Raw genomic sequence first — 13,730 nt, 5'->3', positions numbered from 1 at the left:
ATCTGCTTCTTGCTGGCCTCCCACTTAGTCACCTCTCCCCTCTCCAGTCGGTTCAAAACTCTGCTGCCCGTCTCATCTTCCGCCAGGGTCGCTTTACTCATACTACCCCTCTCCTCAAGACCCTTCACTGGCTCCCTATCCGTTTTCGCATCCTGTTCAAACTTCTTCTACTAACCTATAAATGTATTCACTCTGCTGCTCCCCAGTATCTCTCCACACTCGTCCTTCCCTACACCCCTTCCCGTGCACTCCGCTCCATGGATAAATCCTTCTTATCTGTTCCCTTCTCCACTACTGCCAACTCCAGACTTCGCGCCTTCTGTCTCGCTGCACCCTATGCCTGGAATAAACTTCCTGAGCCCCTACGTCTTGCCCCATCCTTGGCCACCTTTAAATCTAGACTGAAAGCCCACCTCTTTAACATTGCCTTTGACTCGTAACCACTTGTAACCACTCGCCTCCACCTACCCTCCTCTCTTCCTTCCCGTTCACATTAATTGATTTGATTTGCTTATTTTTTATTTTTTGTCTATTAGATTGTAAGCTCTTTGAGCAGGGACTGTCTTTCTTCTATGTTTGTGCAGCGCTGCGTATGCCTTGTAGCGCTATAGAAATGCTAAATAGTAGTAGTAGTAGTAGTTATATCATTATCGTTCTGTAGCATTACTAATTCAGATGCATATCCTAAGAAAATCAATAGGCTGCCAACTGTTCAAATCCAGAACATAAGCACATGACCATTAATAAGGAAAATGGAAAAATCAGCCATTTTACGGCTGCATTAAAAATGGCCTTAGCATATGGGAAAACCTCATGTAAGGTTGTGCTAAGGGCACTTTTTACCACAGCTTAGTAAAAGGACCCCAAGAAGCATGAGTGACAGAGAGAAATGGGTTTCTCAGTGCTCAGCCCATTGCTCTAAATACAAACCCCAGCTCCACTGCAGGAGAAAGGGTTTGTGAACAGATACCATGATTAAGGGGTATTTACCCTTCACCTTTTCAGCAGTAGTTCAAGGAACCTTACATTCAGATATAGTAGGTATTTTCCTATACCCAGAGGGTATTCAATCTGAGGGGCAAAGTGGTGTGGTAGCTGTGTTGGTCCACTTTTAAAGGTAATAGAAACAGAACAAAATAAAGAAAAGAAAATAAGATGATACATTTTTGATTAGCTTTTGAAGGCAATACCTTATTCAGATCAGAAATGAGCAAATGATGACATAACAGAATATATGTGTGAAATATAAAGGCATTCCAATGACAGTGTTATGGGACAACATAGGAATGGGTGGGGGGAACAGGGAGAGATGGATTGGTGATCAGAGGGTGAAAAAGCAGTATAAATTTTATGGTTTATAATGTGATAAGAAACTCAAATCTTTGTTAAGACCAGTCTGGTGGGTGTCAAAATATTTTATCATTTTAACGTCAAAAGTTTTGCATTCCTGGATGGTTTTGAAATTTTCCTTTTAGTATTCTCACCGTAAAGTCATTCATGCTGTGTTCTGGTCTGGCAAAATGGATAACACTGTGGTGCTGATGTAAATTGAGCCAAGTCTTAAGCATTTGGTCTGTCTCTCTAACATAGTGTAAATATGAAAAAAAAAAGCCAAGATGACCTTATCCCCCTTCCCCAAGGGGGGGGGGGGGGTGGAGGAGATGTTACTGGCATCTGTAAGCTGCTGCAGCTGTGAGAAGGAGGGAGAGACACGCAGAGAGGCTGTCCGGGAGGCTCAAAGAGGCTGCTGGTAAAAGGGAGGCATGAGTAGCAGCCCCAGGGGCATAGCCAGCCACATAATTTTGGGTGGGCCTGGGCCCAAGATGGGTGGGCAGAAGAACTCCGTCCTGTCCCACAAGTGATTTGGTCTCTCCCTTTCTCGCCTGCATGCCATATGGTCTCTCAAACATCCCCCTCCCCTGCATACCTTTTAAATAGCAGATTTTCACTGGCAGCGAGCAACAACTAATACACACTGCTCATGTTGGCCCCACAGCCTTGCCTCTGATGCAGCTTCCTGTTTCCACATAGTCAGGAATACATCAGAGGGAAGACTGGTATGCAAGAGGAACAATTGTTGGGCGTTTTCAGCTGGTGGGGCTTGGGGATCCCTGCCAGCCACAACATAGGTGTGCTGCTACTGGGTGGGCCTAAGCCCAAAGTGGGTGGGCCTGTGCCCACCTGGGCCCATCCTTGGCTACACCACTGCCGAGAACCCAGAAGTGCCAAGCCATGGGTTGTGGCTGCAGTCCAGGATTGTAGGCAGGAGGTAGGCTGGCGGCAGAGTGAGCCATAGCAGCTACCGTTACTGTGGGGAAAAAGGCAGGCCGAACAGAAGAGGAGCTGCAGCACCTGGAAGGAGGGCTGTGGGTGCTGGGTCAGCTGCATATGTGCAATTAGCTCACATGTGCAAGAGAGGAGGTCAAAGACAGCTGATCAGGAGCAGAAGGAAGCCAGAACCTCAGATCAGTGCTGGGAGAAGAGAGAGCCTGAATCTGAGCAACTGTCCTGAAGAGAGAGCCTGCCTTGGAAAGAAACCGTCTGAGTGCTTTCCACTAAGTGTCTGTCTCCAAGACGTCCAACCTAAGTGCCTGCTAGTTTAACTGTGGGGTTCAAAGACCCATGCATAAAGAAAACAAGAAGAAAGAGCCATGTGTTAGGGGGGAGGAGGGGATAGATAGGAATTCACCTTGATTATCTTTTATTTAAATCTAGCTAGCTACACATAGGTTTTCCTGCCAAAGAAGACACTGATGAAGACTAGAGCACATACACAAAGAGAGGGAGTCATGGTTTTCCTTTTTTGAATTTGTTGAGTTAGAGTAGTAGGTTCCTACTCCAAAAAGCTGACCACCTCCAAGAAGAGGGAGAGACAAGATGAAGATTGATCAAGAAAGGTACCCAATTCAAGAGAGCAGCGAGCTAGCAAAGATAAGTATTACCTTCTCTACACCATGTGGATACACAGATTGAGTACCAGTAGCAAAATACTTACCTGTCAGTGAAGTATAAGTTTGAGTTGTGTTATACAGAAATGTAAGAATCTAATTAAGAATAATTGTGGAGTTGAGATTTAATTGAGAACTTTTAACTGTGAACCTTTAACTGAGAACATTGAAATTTTGTTACCGCTGTGAAATTCTTGAGTATATTCAAGTGTTAAAAACATTTTTGAGCACCAACTGGAATTGTAACATCTACCATCCAGTTAAAACACATGTCTTACACATTTAAAACCTATTATCCCATAATAAGGAACTTATTTTTCTTCTTGTTAAGTCCCTTGGTTGAAGGGAATTTATTTGGGAACCTTGAAGGTTCTATTAACAATTCTTGTTTAAGTGTAATATACTGTTCCACCACTAGGGGGTGTACAATCGCATCTTCACATTTTTTGCAATATATACATTATTTGAAGATGAGCATGTGTAGGATACCCTTATGCTGAATGTTTTTCCCATGTGAGTGACTGGGGGTTTTTGTGATATGTGTTGGCAGCTTGGTATATACTGCAGGGACATGTGCCATTCTCTTTTTCAGTTTCTCCTGGGAGCTTGCTTTTCACTAATATTTGTTACAGATTTGGTGGTTGTGAGCATAGATGAGGGTTCAATGCTTCACTGTGTTTTGCTTGCTTGTCTGACTTGTACGAGGGATTCTTGTTCTTCTGTTCCCGTCGGTCTCTACTTGAAACTCCATGCCACTTCGTAGCAATGCCTATAGTAGGGAATTAGACCCTGAGACAAATGGTCATCCTGTCTGCCCATCCTCAGTTACCACTACCTCCTCCTTCCCCTAAGAGATCCCACATGCCTGACCCATACTTTCTTAAATTCAGACACATGAGATCATATTTAGGACATGAGTATCAGCCTTATATAGTTCATCTGCTTCAGTGTGTTCATCTGATAGCAGGGACATAGCCAGACGTCGGCGGGAGGGGGGTCCAGAGCCTGAGGTGAGGGGGCACACTTGAGCCCCCCTGGAGCCGCTGACCCTCCCCCGCTATTGCCGACACCCCCGCCATTGCCGCCACCCCCCGCTGCCGCCACCACCAACTTTGCCCCCCCTGCCGACGACCCTCTTGACCCCCCTCCCGCTGATGACCCTCTCGACCCCCCTCCCGCTGCCAACCCTCCCCCGCCATCACCGTCGCCTACCTTTGCTGGCGGGGGACCCCAACCCCCGCCAGCCGAGGTCCTCTTCCTTCGTTCTATTTCTGAGTCTGACAGGAGTGACAGAAAACTCCCAAGGCACACCTGTGGAGCAGCCGTGGAAAATCAGTTGCAAAATGCTGATCAAAAGTGCTGCACATTATCCTTGGCTCATGTCAATATGGTTTAGATCTAACAATTCGAAATTAATCTACAAAGTGTTTTAGTTGCATATAAAGTCAGGACCTTTATCTTTAAGAAGATGTATAAGTAGTACGTGTGCAGTAGCCAAAATCATCCGGTGATGTGGAGTATAAAGAGATGACGTTTAGGTACTACACATGATTTTACGTTTCCCTGTACAGACATACTTTAGGGATATTGCATTCCTTTATAGCCTTATGCAGAGATCCAGCTCACCCATGAGTCTTGATGGGATATCTAGCTAACCATTGCCACATGGCTTGATAAAGTATGCATCTCCATGCTGGTATAACCATAGGTGTCCTCGGCAGACAGCATAACTTCCTGTCCTGAAGGGATTAGAATAATTGACCAGTCCATCTGAAATCCTGCTACTTTCTAAGTGTTGAGTGGTATCAGGTTCCCGGTTGCTCATCTATCACATCTTCTAGAAACTTCAGCCTATCCCAGGGAGTCTGTATTCGTTAGACAAGGTATTTGGGAAGGCCAAAGACTTTACAGTAAGGTAATCATATAATGTTACAACCAAAAGTAATTCTATTCTATCTCTCCATAAAAGAATCCTATTACATCATACCCCAAAATAATCCTATTGTATACACTGACTGCAGTAGCAACGCTTACACAGATACAGGAGCTGCATGTGGTTCTATTAAATGCCAAATGTCTTTCTTGTTCTCCTGTCTCCATGGTAACTGGCAGCAATGCAGAGGACAGAAGGGGAAGAGCTGGAACATGGAGCTCACACAGGAAGAGTAGAGAATGACATGGGGATAAAATTTGTCCCCGTCCCCGCCCTGTTCCCATGGGTTCTGTCTCCATCCCCACCCGTCCCAACAGACCTTTCTCCATCCCCATCCCGTCCCCGCCCCATCCCCGCAGGCTCTGTACCTGTCCCCGCCTCGTCCCCGTGGGCTCTGTTCTCATCTGCAGAAGCCTCAAACACTTATGATTTTATATTTAAATCTTTTTATTAAAATATAAAAAGGAACAATATGCTGTGCAACTGTTGTGTATAAATTACAAACAGAAAAGAATAATAACAATGAGCAACTATAATAAACCCACCACCACCACCCAACCCCAACAATAGCTGACATCTGCTACCCCAACAAATCCTAATCCACCCTGTTAAAATGTCCAGGGGTACAAAATACAACCCATTCTGTATGCCCTAGAGAGGAGAAATATGCCCTATGAAGGACTGTTATGATTTTTTTAATCTATAGATGAATAAGAAGTCATCAGCAATCTCAGGATTCAGTCTAGCTCTCCTGTCTTCCACAGTCCTTCCTGCAATAGAGGAAGTCTTCTTAGAAGACGTGCTGGTAGCAGGATGTACAGGATCCCCCATGCAAATTTTGCATCACTCAAACATAAATAACAGTCCAGTTGATTAACAGGCTTCAAAGTAGAAAGTGACCCTGTCCTCACGGGTGCTGTCCCCATCCCCACCCTGTCCTCACCCTGTCCCTGCGGGATCTGTTCCCACCCCATCCCCATGGTTACCGCAGGTCCCCGTCCCCATGTCATTCCCTAGGTAAGAGCCAATGCTCCCTGCTCTAGCCCTTCCTCTCCTATGCAGACTGGTTTCCTGGGGTGAGGAGAGAAGGGCCAAGAAGAAGAGACTGGAACAGGGTTCAGAGGCTGTTATCAGCTGTTTCCTCCTCTTTCCCATCACTCTAGTTCCATAGTCAGCAACACTTGAGCACAGGAAGGGAGGGGGGTGGAGATGGATCTGACAAGACAGCAGAGGACAACTACTTAGTTCTCTACCCCAGCCCTCCCCAGCTTCTCCATTCCTTATCCCACCTGTTGCCTAGGGTAAGTGGTCTTCTTTTTTTCTGCAGGCTGGAGGGGAGAAGCTGGAATGGACACTGTCCCAGGCTCAGGATGTCACTGAGCCCCCAGGACTTGATATTCAGCTGTCTGCATGGGAATTATATGACGCTCCAGTCAGACCATACTGATTTTAGGTAGGGAGGGACAAAGGGTGAATGCTAGAAGAGGGTGAATGTTTGGGGGGAGTGCTGTGCAAGAAGTGTGAATGCCGGGTGAGGTTAGGTGTGTGAATGCTTAGGGGAGGAAGGGTGCAATGGGAGTGGTGTGAAAAGGGGTGAACATTGAGAGCGTTAGAGGGGTTGAATTCTGAGAGCTGACAAAGAAAGGGTTGAATACTGGGTGATAGCACATACAGGAAGGGAATGGAATAGGGAAGGTGAAGAGATGTGAATATTATCTCTTTCCTCATTTCTCTGAAGGCATAGTTGCCGAGAGGGGGGGGGGCAGGGGGAGCAAAATTCCTGGGGCCCGGGCCTCCAGGGGGAGGCCCATCGCAGGGGTCTTTCTCTCTATCTCTCCTGCTCCTGATGGGATCTGGATGATCAAGTCCCAACAAGAGCAGGAGAGAGGAAACTCCGGCACCGGGCCCCCCCCCCCCCCCCTTACATTGCCTGCCTAGCAGCTGCTGGGCCCTCAGCCACGCATGCTCAGTTTTGAGACTGAGCATGTGCGACCCGAGGAAAGCAGGCACAGGGGCAGGCATTGCTGGCCAGAGGAAGGACCTGCGCTGCCTGCAGCTGACGGGACCAACCAAGGTACTTTGGGCAGGCAGGTGGGCGGGAGGGAGGATGGCAGCGGCAATTTTTTTTGGGGGGGGGGCAGCGGCAGCAGCAATGATGATTCTGCCCCGCCCCGGGCCCGGCTCAGTCTCTCAGCGGCCCTGTCTGAAGGTAGCAATTCACATTGTTAACACCTTATTCCTTCCTAAGGTTCATGCTGGCACTTTGTGCTTATGCACTGTTCACACTGCCATGTGCTCTGCAGCAGATGTGAGAGGACCGGAGAGATAGGGTGTGGGGAATAGAGGGAGTGAGAGAGGCAGTGCATTTTTTCTAGCGAAAAAGGTAACGGTACTCAAACGCCAGGCTATCCTTCAGGGGTGGAGTGATCACTGAGGGACCCACCCCACAATAGCCAGGCCCCCTGTAACCAGTCACAGAATCTATGGCAAGGCAGAATTGGTGTGTAGAGCCTGAGCTCTTTCATTAAAACTTGGGGACCATGGGTCAATTTTAGCAGACAATGGAAAAGGTGCCGGTACTCAGTACCCCAAGTACCCCCTCAAAAAACGTCCTGGAGAGAGGTCTGGGATAGGGGGTTGCTGGAGAGTTCAGGGAGGTGCTTCTATGTAAATTAGTGTGGGAGTAGTGGAAGGGCTATGAGAAAGCCAGGGATGAGAGGAGGAGATGTTAAAAAAAAGCTGGGACAAAGACAGTAGGGTAAGAAAGCCAGAGGATAGCGGATAGGTGTAAGAATGCTGGAACTCATGATAAGCTTGGGGGGGTGGGGGGAGGGAGGTTTGATTTGAAACAGCCAGAAATGGTAAAGGTAAAAGATCAAGGATTTGATAGTCCAGGATGAGGTTCCTGGTAATTCCTAGGAGTAAGAGAAGAGATTAGGTGAGACAGAAGAGGTAGAACCCAAATTTGGGAGTGCGCTCCTGAGTAGCATCACTTTGGAACTGAAGAATTGATCCAGGTCTTCAGCAAAGAGCTGAAGCAGTTTGTTGGGAGGACAAGGGGCAGTAATAAGGGTCTGATAAATACGATAGAGTTGCCTAAAACTTTCCTTCCATCAAATGAAGTGGGGTGTCAAGGTGATAAAGGGTGTGTGTGACAGAGAGCAAGAGCTGATGAACATGGTGAGGAGAGTGACTGAGAACCTCCAGAGGTGATAGAGAGAAACTGGGCAAGCATGAGTGGAGGAGGAAGATGCTGGGCAGAGACTGGTGGGAGCAGGGTGGGCGGATTGAAAGAGACAGACAGAATGGGAAGTTTGAGAGTCTGGTAGGGGTAAAGTGAAGGAAATGGAGAGAAAGTCTAGTGGGGATAGGATTGGATTTAGAAATAAACTAGTGTGGAGTGAAAAGAGAGAGAGAGAGAGAGAGAGAGAGACTGGAGGAGACAGGTTAACAGGACTAAGAGAGAAAGACAGAGAAGGGAAGAAAGGATTCCCATTGAGAACCCCCCCCCCCCCCCTTTGAAAATGTGAGGCTCTTTGGTACTGTGCTTTCTGGTTCTTTGGCTATTGCTGTGTGAAAAGTTGACCACTGCTGCACTAAATGACATAAGCAAAGGCTTGAAGTAGGGAATCACACATCTCTGAACCTGTTGAAGGGGAATAAAAAGGAACTTTGAAAGGAACAGATACCTAGTCCTTGGCCTACTGTTTGTAGGAAGTTTAACTTTCCTCTTAAATTCATTTGCAGTTTCCTCTCCTCCCCATATTTTCTCAATTAATCAGGACAGTGGGATATTGAAAATACGGAGCTGATTCTCAAGTTCTTTGTGGTCATGAAGTCAGTCTGTACATGATCATTTCCATATGACAATCCTTCATGTAAGCCTTGAAGCTCCAGCTGTGACATGCACTCAGCACTCTCTCTCCCACTGCCGTCCCTTCCATCTGTCATATCCTCAATCTTTCACTTTCCACTGCAACTATTTCTGATGTCTTCAAACATACTGTGGTTACACCACTCCTCAAAAAACCTTCACTGGACCCTACCTACTCTTCCAACTATCACTCAATCTCCTTCCTTCCTTTCTTATCCAATCTACTTGGATGTGCTGTTCACTGCCACTATCTTGACTTTCTTTCAACTCAAGCTATTTTTTATCCACTAGAATCCAGCTTTCGCACTCTGCATTCAACTGAAGCAGCCCTTGCTAAAAGTCTCCAGTGACCTGTTCCTGGCCAGATCCAAGGGCCTCTACTCTATCCTCATTCTTCTTCATCTATGTGCTGTTTTTGACACTCTTGATCACCACCTCCTCCTTGATAGGCTTTTCTCTCTTGGATCTCAGGGCTCTGCTCTTTCTTGGTTTTCTTCTCATCTCTCCCATTGCACTTTTAGTGTATGCTCTGGTGGATCCTCCTCCACGTCTATCCCACTATCAGTTGGTGTACATCAGGGCTTTGTCTTGGGACCTCTTCTTTTCTCTGTCTACACTTACTCCCTTGGTGCTCTGATCTTCTCCAATGGTTTTTCAGTATCATGTTTATGCTGATGACTCCCAGATCTACATCTCCACACCGGAAATTTCAGCAAGAATCCAGGCCCAAGTTTCAGCCTGCTTGTCTGACATTGCTGCCTGGATGTCTCACCATCATCTGAAACTGAACATGGCCAAGACTGAGTTTTTTAATCTTTCCCACTATACCCTCCTCTTCTCTTCCTCCATTCTCTATTTCATGGATAACACACTCATCTTCCCTGTCTCATCAGCTCGTAACCTTGGGGTCATCTTTGACTTCTCTCTCTTTTTCTCTGTACATATCCAACAGACTGCTAAAACCTGTCAGTTCTTTCTCTATAACATCATCAAAATTTGTCCCTTCCTTTCTGAACACACTTCCAAAACCCTTATCCGCACTCTTCCCTTCACGCTTAGATTACTGCAACTTGCTTCTCACAAGTCTCCCACTAAACCATCTCTCTCTCCTCCAATCTGTTCAAACGTCCGCTGCATGACATGCTACACTGCTATTAGTCCTCTCCTCAAGTCACCTCATTGGCTCCCTATCCATTTCCTCATGCAGATCAAACTCCTCTTATTGACTTACAAGTGCATTTATTCTGCAGCTCTTCAGTATCTCTCCACTCTTATCTTTCCCTACACTCTTCTTCAGGAACTCTGTTCATTGGGTAAATCTCTCTTATCTGTACCTTTCTCCTCCATTGTAAACTCCAGACTCTATTCATTTATTCTGCTGCATTGCATGCCTGGAAAAGACTTCCTGAGCCAGTACATCAAGCTATTCACTCAATGAATAGTTAAGCTCTGAAACTTGTTACCAGAGGATGTGGTAACAGTGGTTAGCGGATCTGGGTTTAAAAAAGGTTTGGACAAGTTCCTGGAGGAAAACTCCATAGTCTGCTTTGAGATAGAAATGGGGGAAGCCACTTCTATCCCTGGGATTGGTAGAATGGAATCCTTCAACTCTTTGGGATTCTGCCAGGTATTTGTGACCTGGATTGGCCACTGTTGGAAGCAGGATACCGGGCTAGATGGACCATTGGTCTAACCCAGTATGGCTATTCTTATATTCTAATTAGAATTTATATGCACAACTTTCTCAGCATATTCTGTAAAGTGGTGTGGGTAAATTCTAATGTGTGAATCTCAAAAGGGGTGTGGCAATGGGAGGGGCATGGGCAGATCATGGGCATTTCTATAAGTTTTGCGCACTATTATAGAATATGCCCAATCTGCACCTAAATTAGGCACGGACATTTACACCAGGTTTTAGTTGGCATAAAAGGTCACACCCAAATTTAGTCGTAGGTCTGGGCGCTATGTATATTCTATAAACCACGTCTAACGTGTTTTTCCTCACCAATTTTTTCAGTGCCATATATAGATTCTAGTCCTAAGTGGAGAAGTTATCTGTTTGGTTGAGGCCTGCCAAATGGCAAGCCTAAATCAAATGAATAGTTGCTAGAGTGGTCACTACCTATAGAAACATTCAGCAGTGCTCATTAAATGGGTAGTGCCACTTAATGTACAGATAAAGTTCAGTACTGGGGCCAGCACTTAGCTTCAAATGGTGGTTGCCAAAGAAGAAAATAGGGCCCATTATTTTGAGTCAAAACAGATCATACACAGTAACACAGTAAATGATGGCAGATAAAGATTGGCTTCGTCCATGCAGTCTGCCCATCAAAGCATGCATCTTTTACTTTGAACATGCCTGTGCTAATGAGTATCTCTTTCTTGATGTTATACATCAACCCATGGATTCTATATATGGCATTCAAAATTGCACATGCGCCCAATTTCCCCATGTAATTTAATTGAATAATCAACCAATTAGCACTGATAATTGGGTGCTAATAATCAATTATCAATGCTAATTGGCAACAATTAGAATTTACACACACACATCTTATTATGCGTATGCTATAAGGATGCACCTGTAAATTCTAGTGGGTGGATCTGAAAAGGGGGCGTTACCATGGGAGGGGCATGGGCAGGGCATGGGCGTTCCAATAATCTATGTTCACTGTTACAGAATATGCCTGATCTGCACCTAGGTTTCAGTTGGTGTAAATCCTAATAGTTAGATGTGGCTCCTGGTGCTAGGCACTATTCTGTAAACGGGGCCCAACTTGGAGCGCCATGTATACAATAACAATTTTTTTGGTGCCATATATAGAACCTAGTCTCAAATGTTTCTATTCAGCTTTACAGTTTTTTGAAAATGCATTTGGTAGAATTAAGTGCAATAAACTGTACAAATCTTGGAGAAGGGAGGATGCACTCCATCCACTTTTGTGTTTTATAAGCTTTGAAGGCTGTTATATATTGATTATGGAAAGTAACTTATAAAACCAGTTGAAATCAATCACAGAGTGAGACTGGAATGTGGATTATCACTTTACCGGCACAGTTTAATATTTATTTTATTTATTTATTTATTTGTTACATTTGTACCCCACATTTTCCCACCTATTTGCAGGCTCAATGTGGCTTACATAGAACCGTGAGGCGTTAGTCGCCTTCGATGATGAAACAAATACAAAGTGATGTTATTATTAAAGAGGTTCATGTGTTACAGACACATTAGGAGAATCGTAGAGAAGGAGAGTTATACAGTGTTCATTCACATGGATGATCTTCTTAAAGAATGAAAGAGTTTAACTGATCTCAGAATTCCATCAAATTGCAATACATTTATAAACACAATACTTCAGATATCAGGGCAGTTTACAAAAGTTAAACAGAACTAGAAAAGCCTCGTGCACATCTATACACACAAAACGTCATATAGTTTTTTCTTCAAACAACTTGGAGCAAGCATATTAAATAAACAACATTTTCTCCTTGTCATCGGCTCACTGTTGTTCCAATACACCAGGAATGACACTGGGCAGATTGGGTGGACTTTGTAGATCCTTATTTACCCAATACTCTCAGTTTCTATGCCTAACCTAGGGGCCCTTTTACTGAGCCTCTTAGGTGCATGTGCGTGCCCAACACGCGCCAAATTGGAGTGCAACGCCCAGTTACCATGTGGGCCTTGCGGTATTTCAATTTTGGCGTGCATCCGCTATGCTTGTCTGAAAAATATTTTTTATTTTCTGATGTGCGGCAGCTGCGCGCGTCAAGTGAACTTTGACGTGCGTAGACCGTTACTGCCTGGCTACCGTGTGAGACATTACAGCTAGGTCAATGGCTTGCGGTAAGGTCTCAGACCCAAAATGGACGCGTGGCAATTTTCATTTTGCCACACGTCCATTTTTGGCAAAAATTTAGAAAAAGGTATTTTTTTGTAGGTGGCTAAAAAATAATTCTGCGTGCGCCCACAACACGCATCTACACTACCGCAGGCCATTTTTCAGCGCACCTTAATAAAAGGACCCCCCCACCCCCCCCCCCCCCCCCCCCCAGTAATTACGATGCTCCTATTCTGAGCATACAGGATAGTTCTGGCACAAGTTCATAATTCCACCTTAACATATTTCAACAGCAGAAATAAAGGTTAACTAACAAACCGGTGGTTGAGACTTTTTTAATGGACTAAACGGTTGTGACTAACTCTAAAGAGCTGTGCACCCTTTTTTGAGTCACTGCAAAATGAATCTGATAAAGGTTTCACTTACAACTTTATTTCTGCATTTTCAAAAGAGGATGCCCATCTTTCGACACAAATCGGAAGATGGGCGTCCTTCTCATAGGATCGCCCAGATCGGTATAATCGAAAGCCAATTTTGGCCGTCCCCAACTGCTTTCTGTCGCGGGGACGACCAAAGTTCATGGGGGTGTGTTGAAGGCATAGTGAAGGCGGGACTTGGGTGTGCATAACATATGGACGTCCTCAACCCATAATGGAAAAAAAAAAGGGTGTCCCTGACGAGCACTTGGACGACTTTGCCTGGTCCTGTTTTTTTACGACCAAGGCACAAAAAGGTACCCGAACTGACCAGATGACCACCGTAGAGAATCAGGGATGACCTCCCCTTACTCCCCCAGTGGTCACTAACCCCCTCCAACCCTAAAAAAAATCTTTAAAAATATTTTTTGCCAGCCTCAAATGTCATACTCAGGTCAATCACAGCAGTATGCAGGTCCCTGGAGCAGTGCACTTCAGACAGGCGGACCCAGGCCCATCCCCCCCTACCTGTTACACTTGTGGTGGTAAATGTGAGCCCTCCAAAACCCACCACAAACCCACTGTACCCAAATCTAGATGCCCCCCTTGACCTGTAAGGGCTATGGTAGTGGTGTATAGTTGTGGAGAGTGGGTTTTGGGGGGGGATTTGGGGGTATTCAGCACTCAAGGTAAGGGAGCTATGTACCTGGGAGT

This window comes from Microcaecilia unicolor, chromosome 8, assembly GCF_901765095.1.
Source record: "Microcaecilia unicolor chromosome 8, aMicUni1.1, whole genome shotgun sequence".
NCBI lineage: Eukaryota > Metazoa > Chordata > Amphibia > Gymnophiona > Siphonopidae > Microcaecilia > Microcaecilia unicolor.
Note: the sequence above shows the minus strand (reverse complement) of the source record.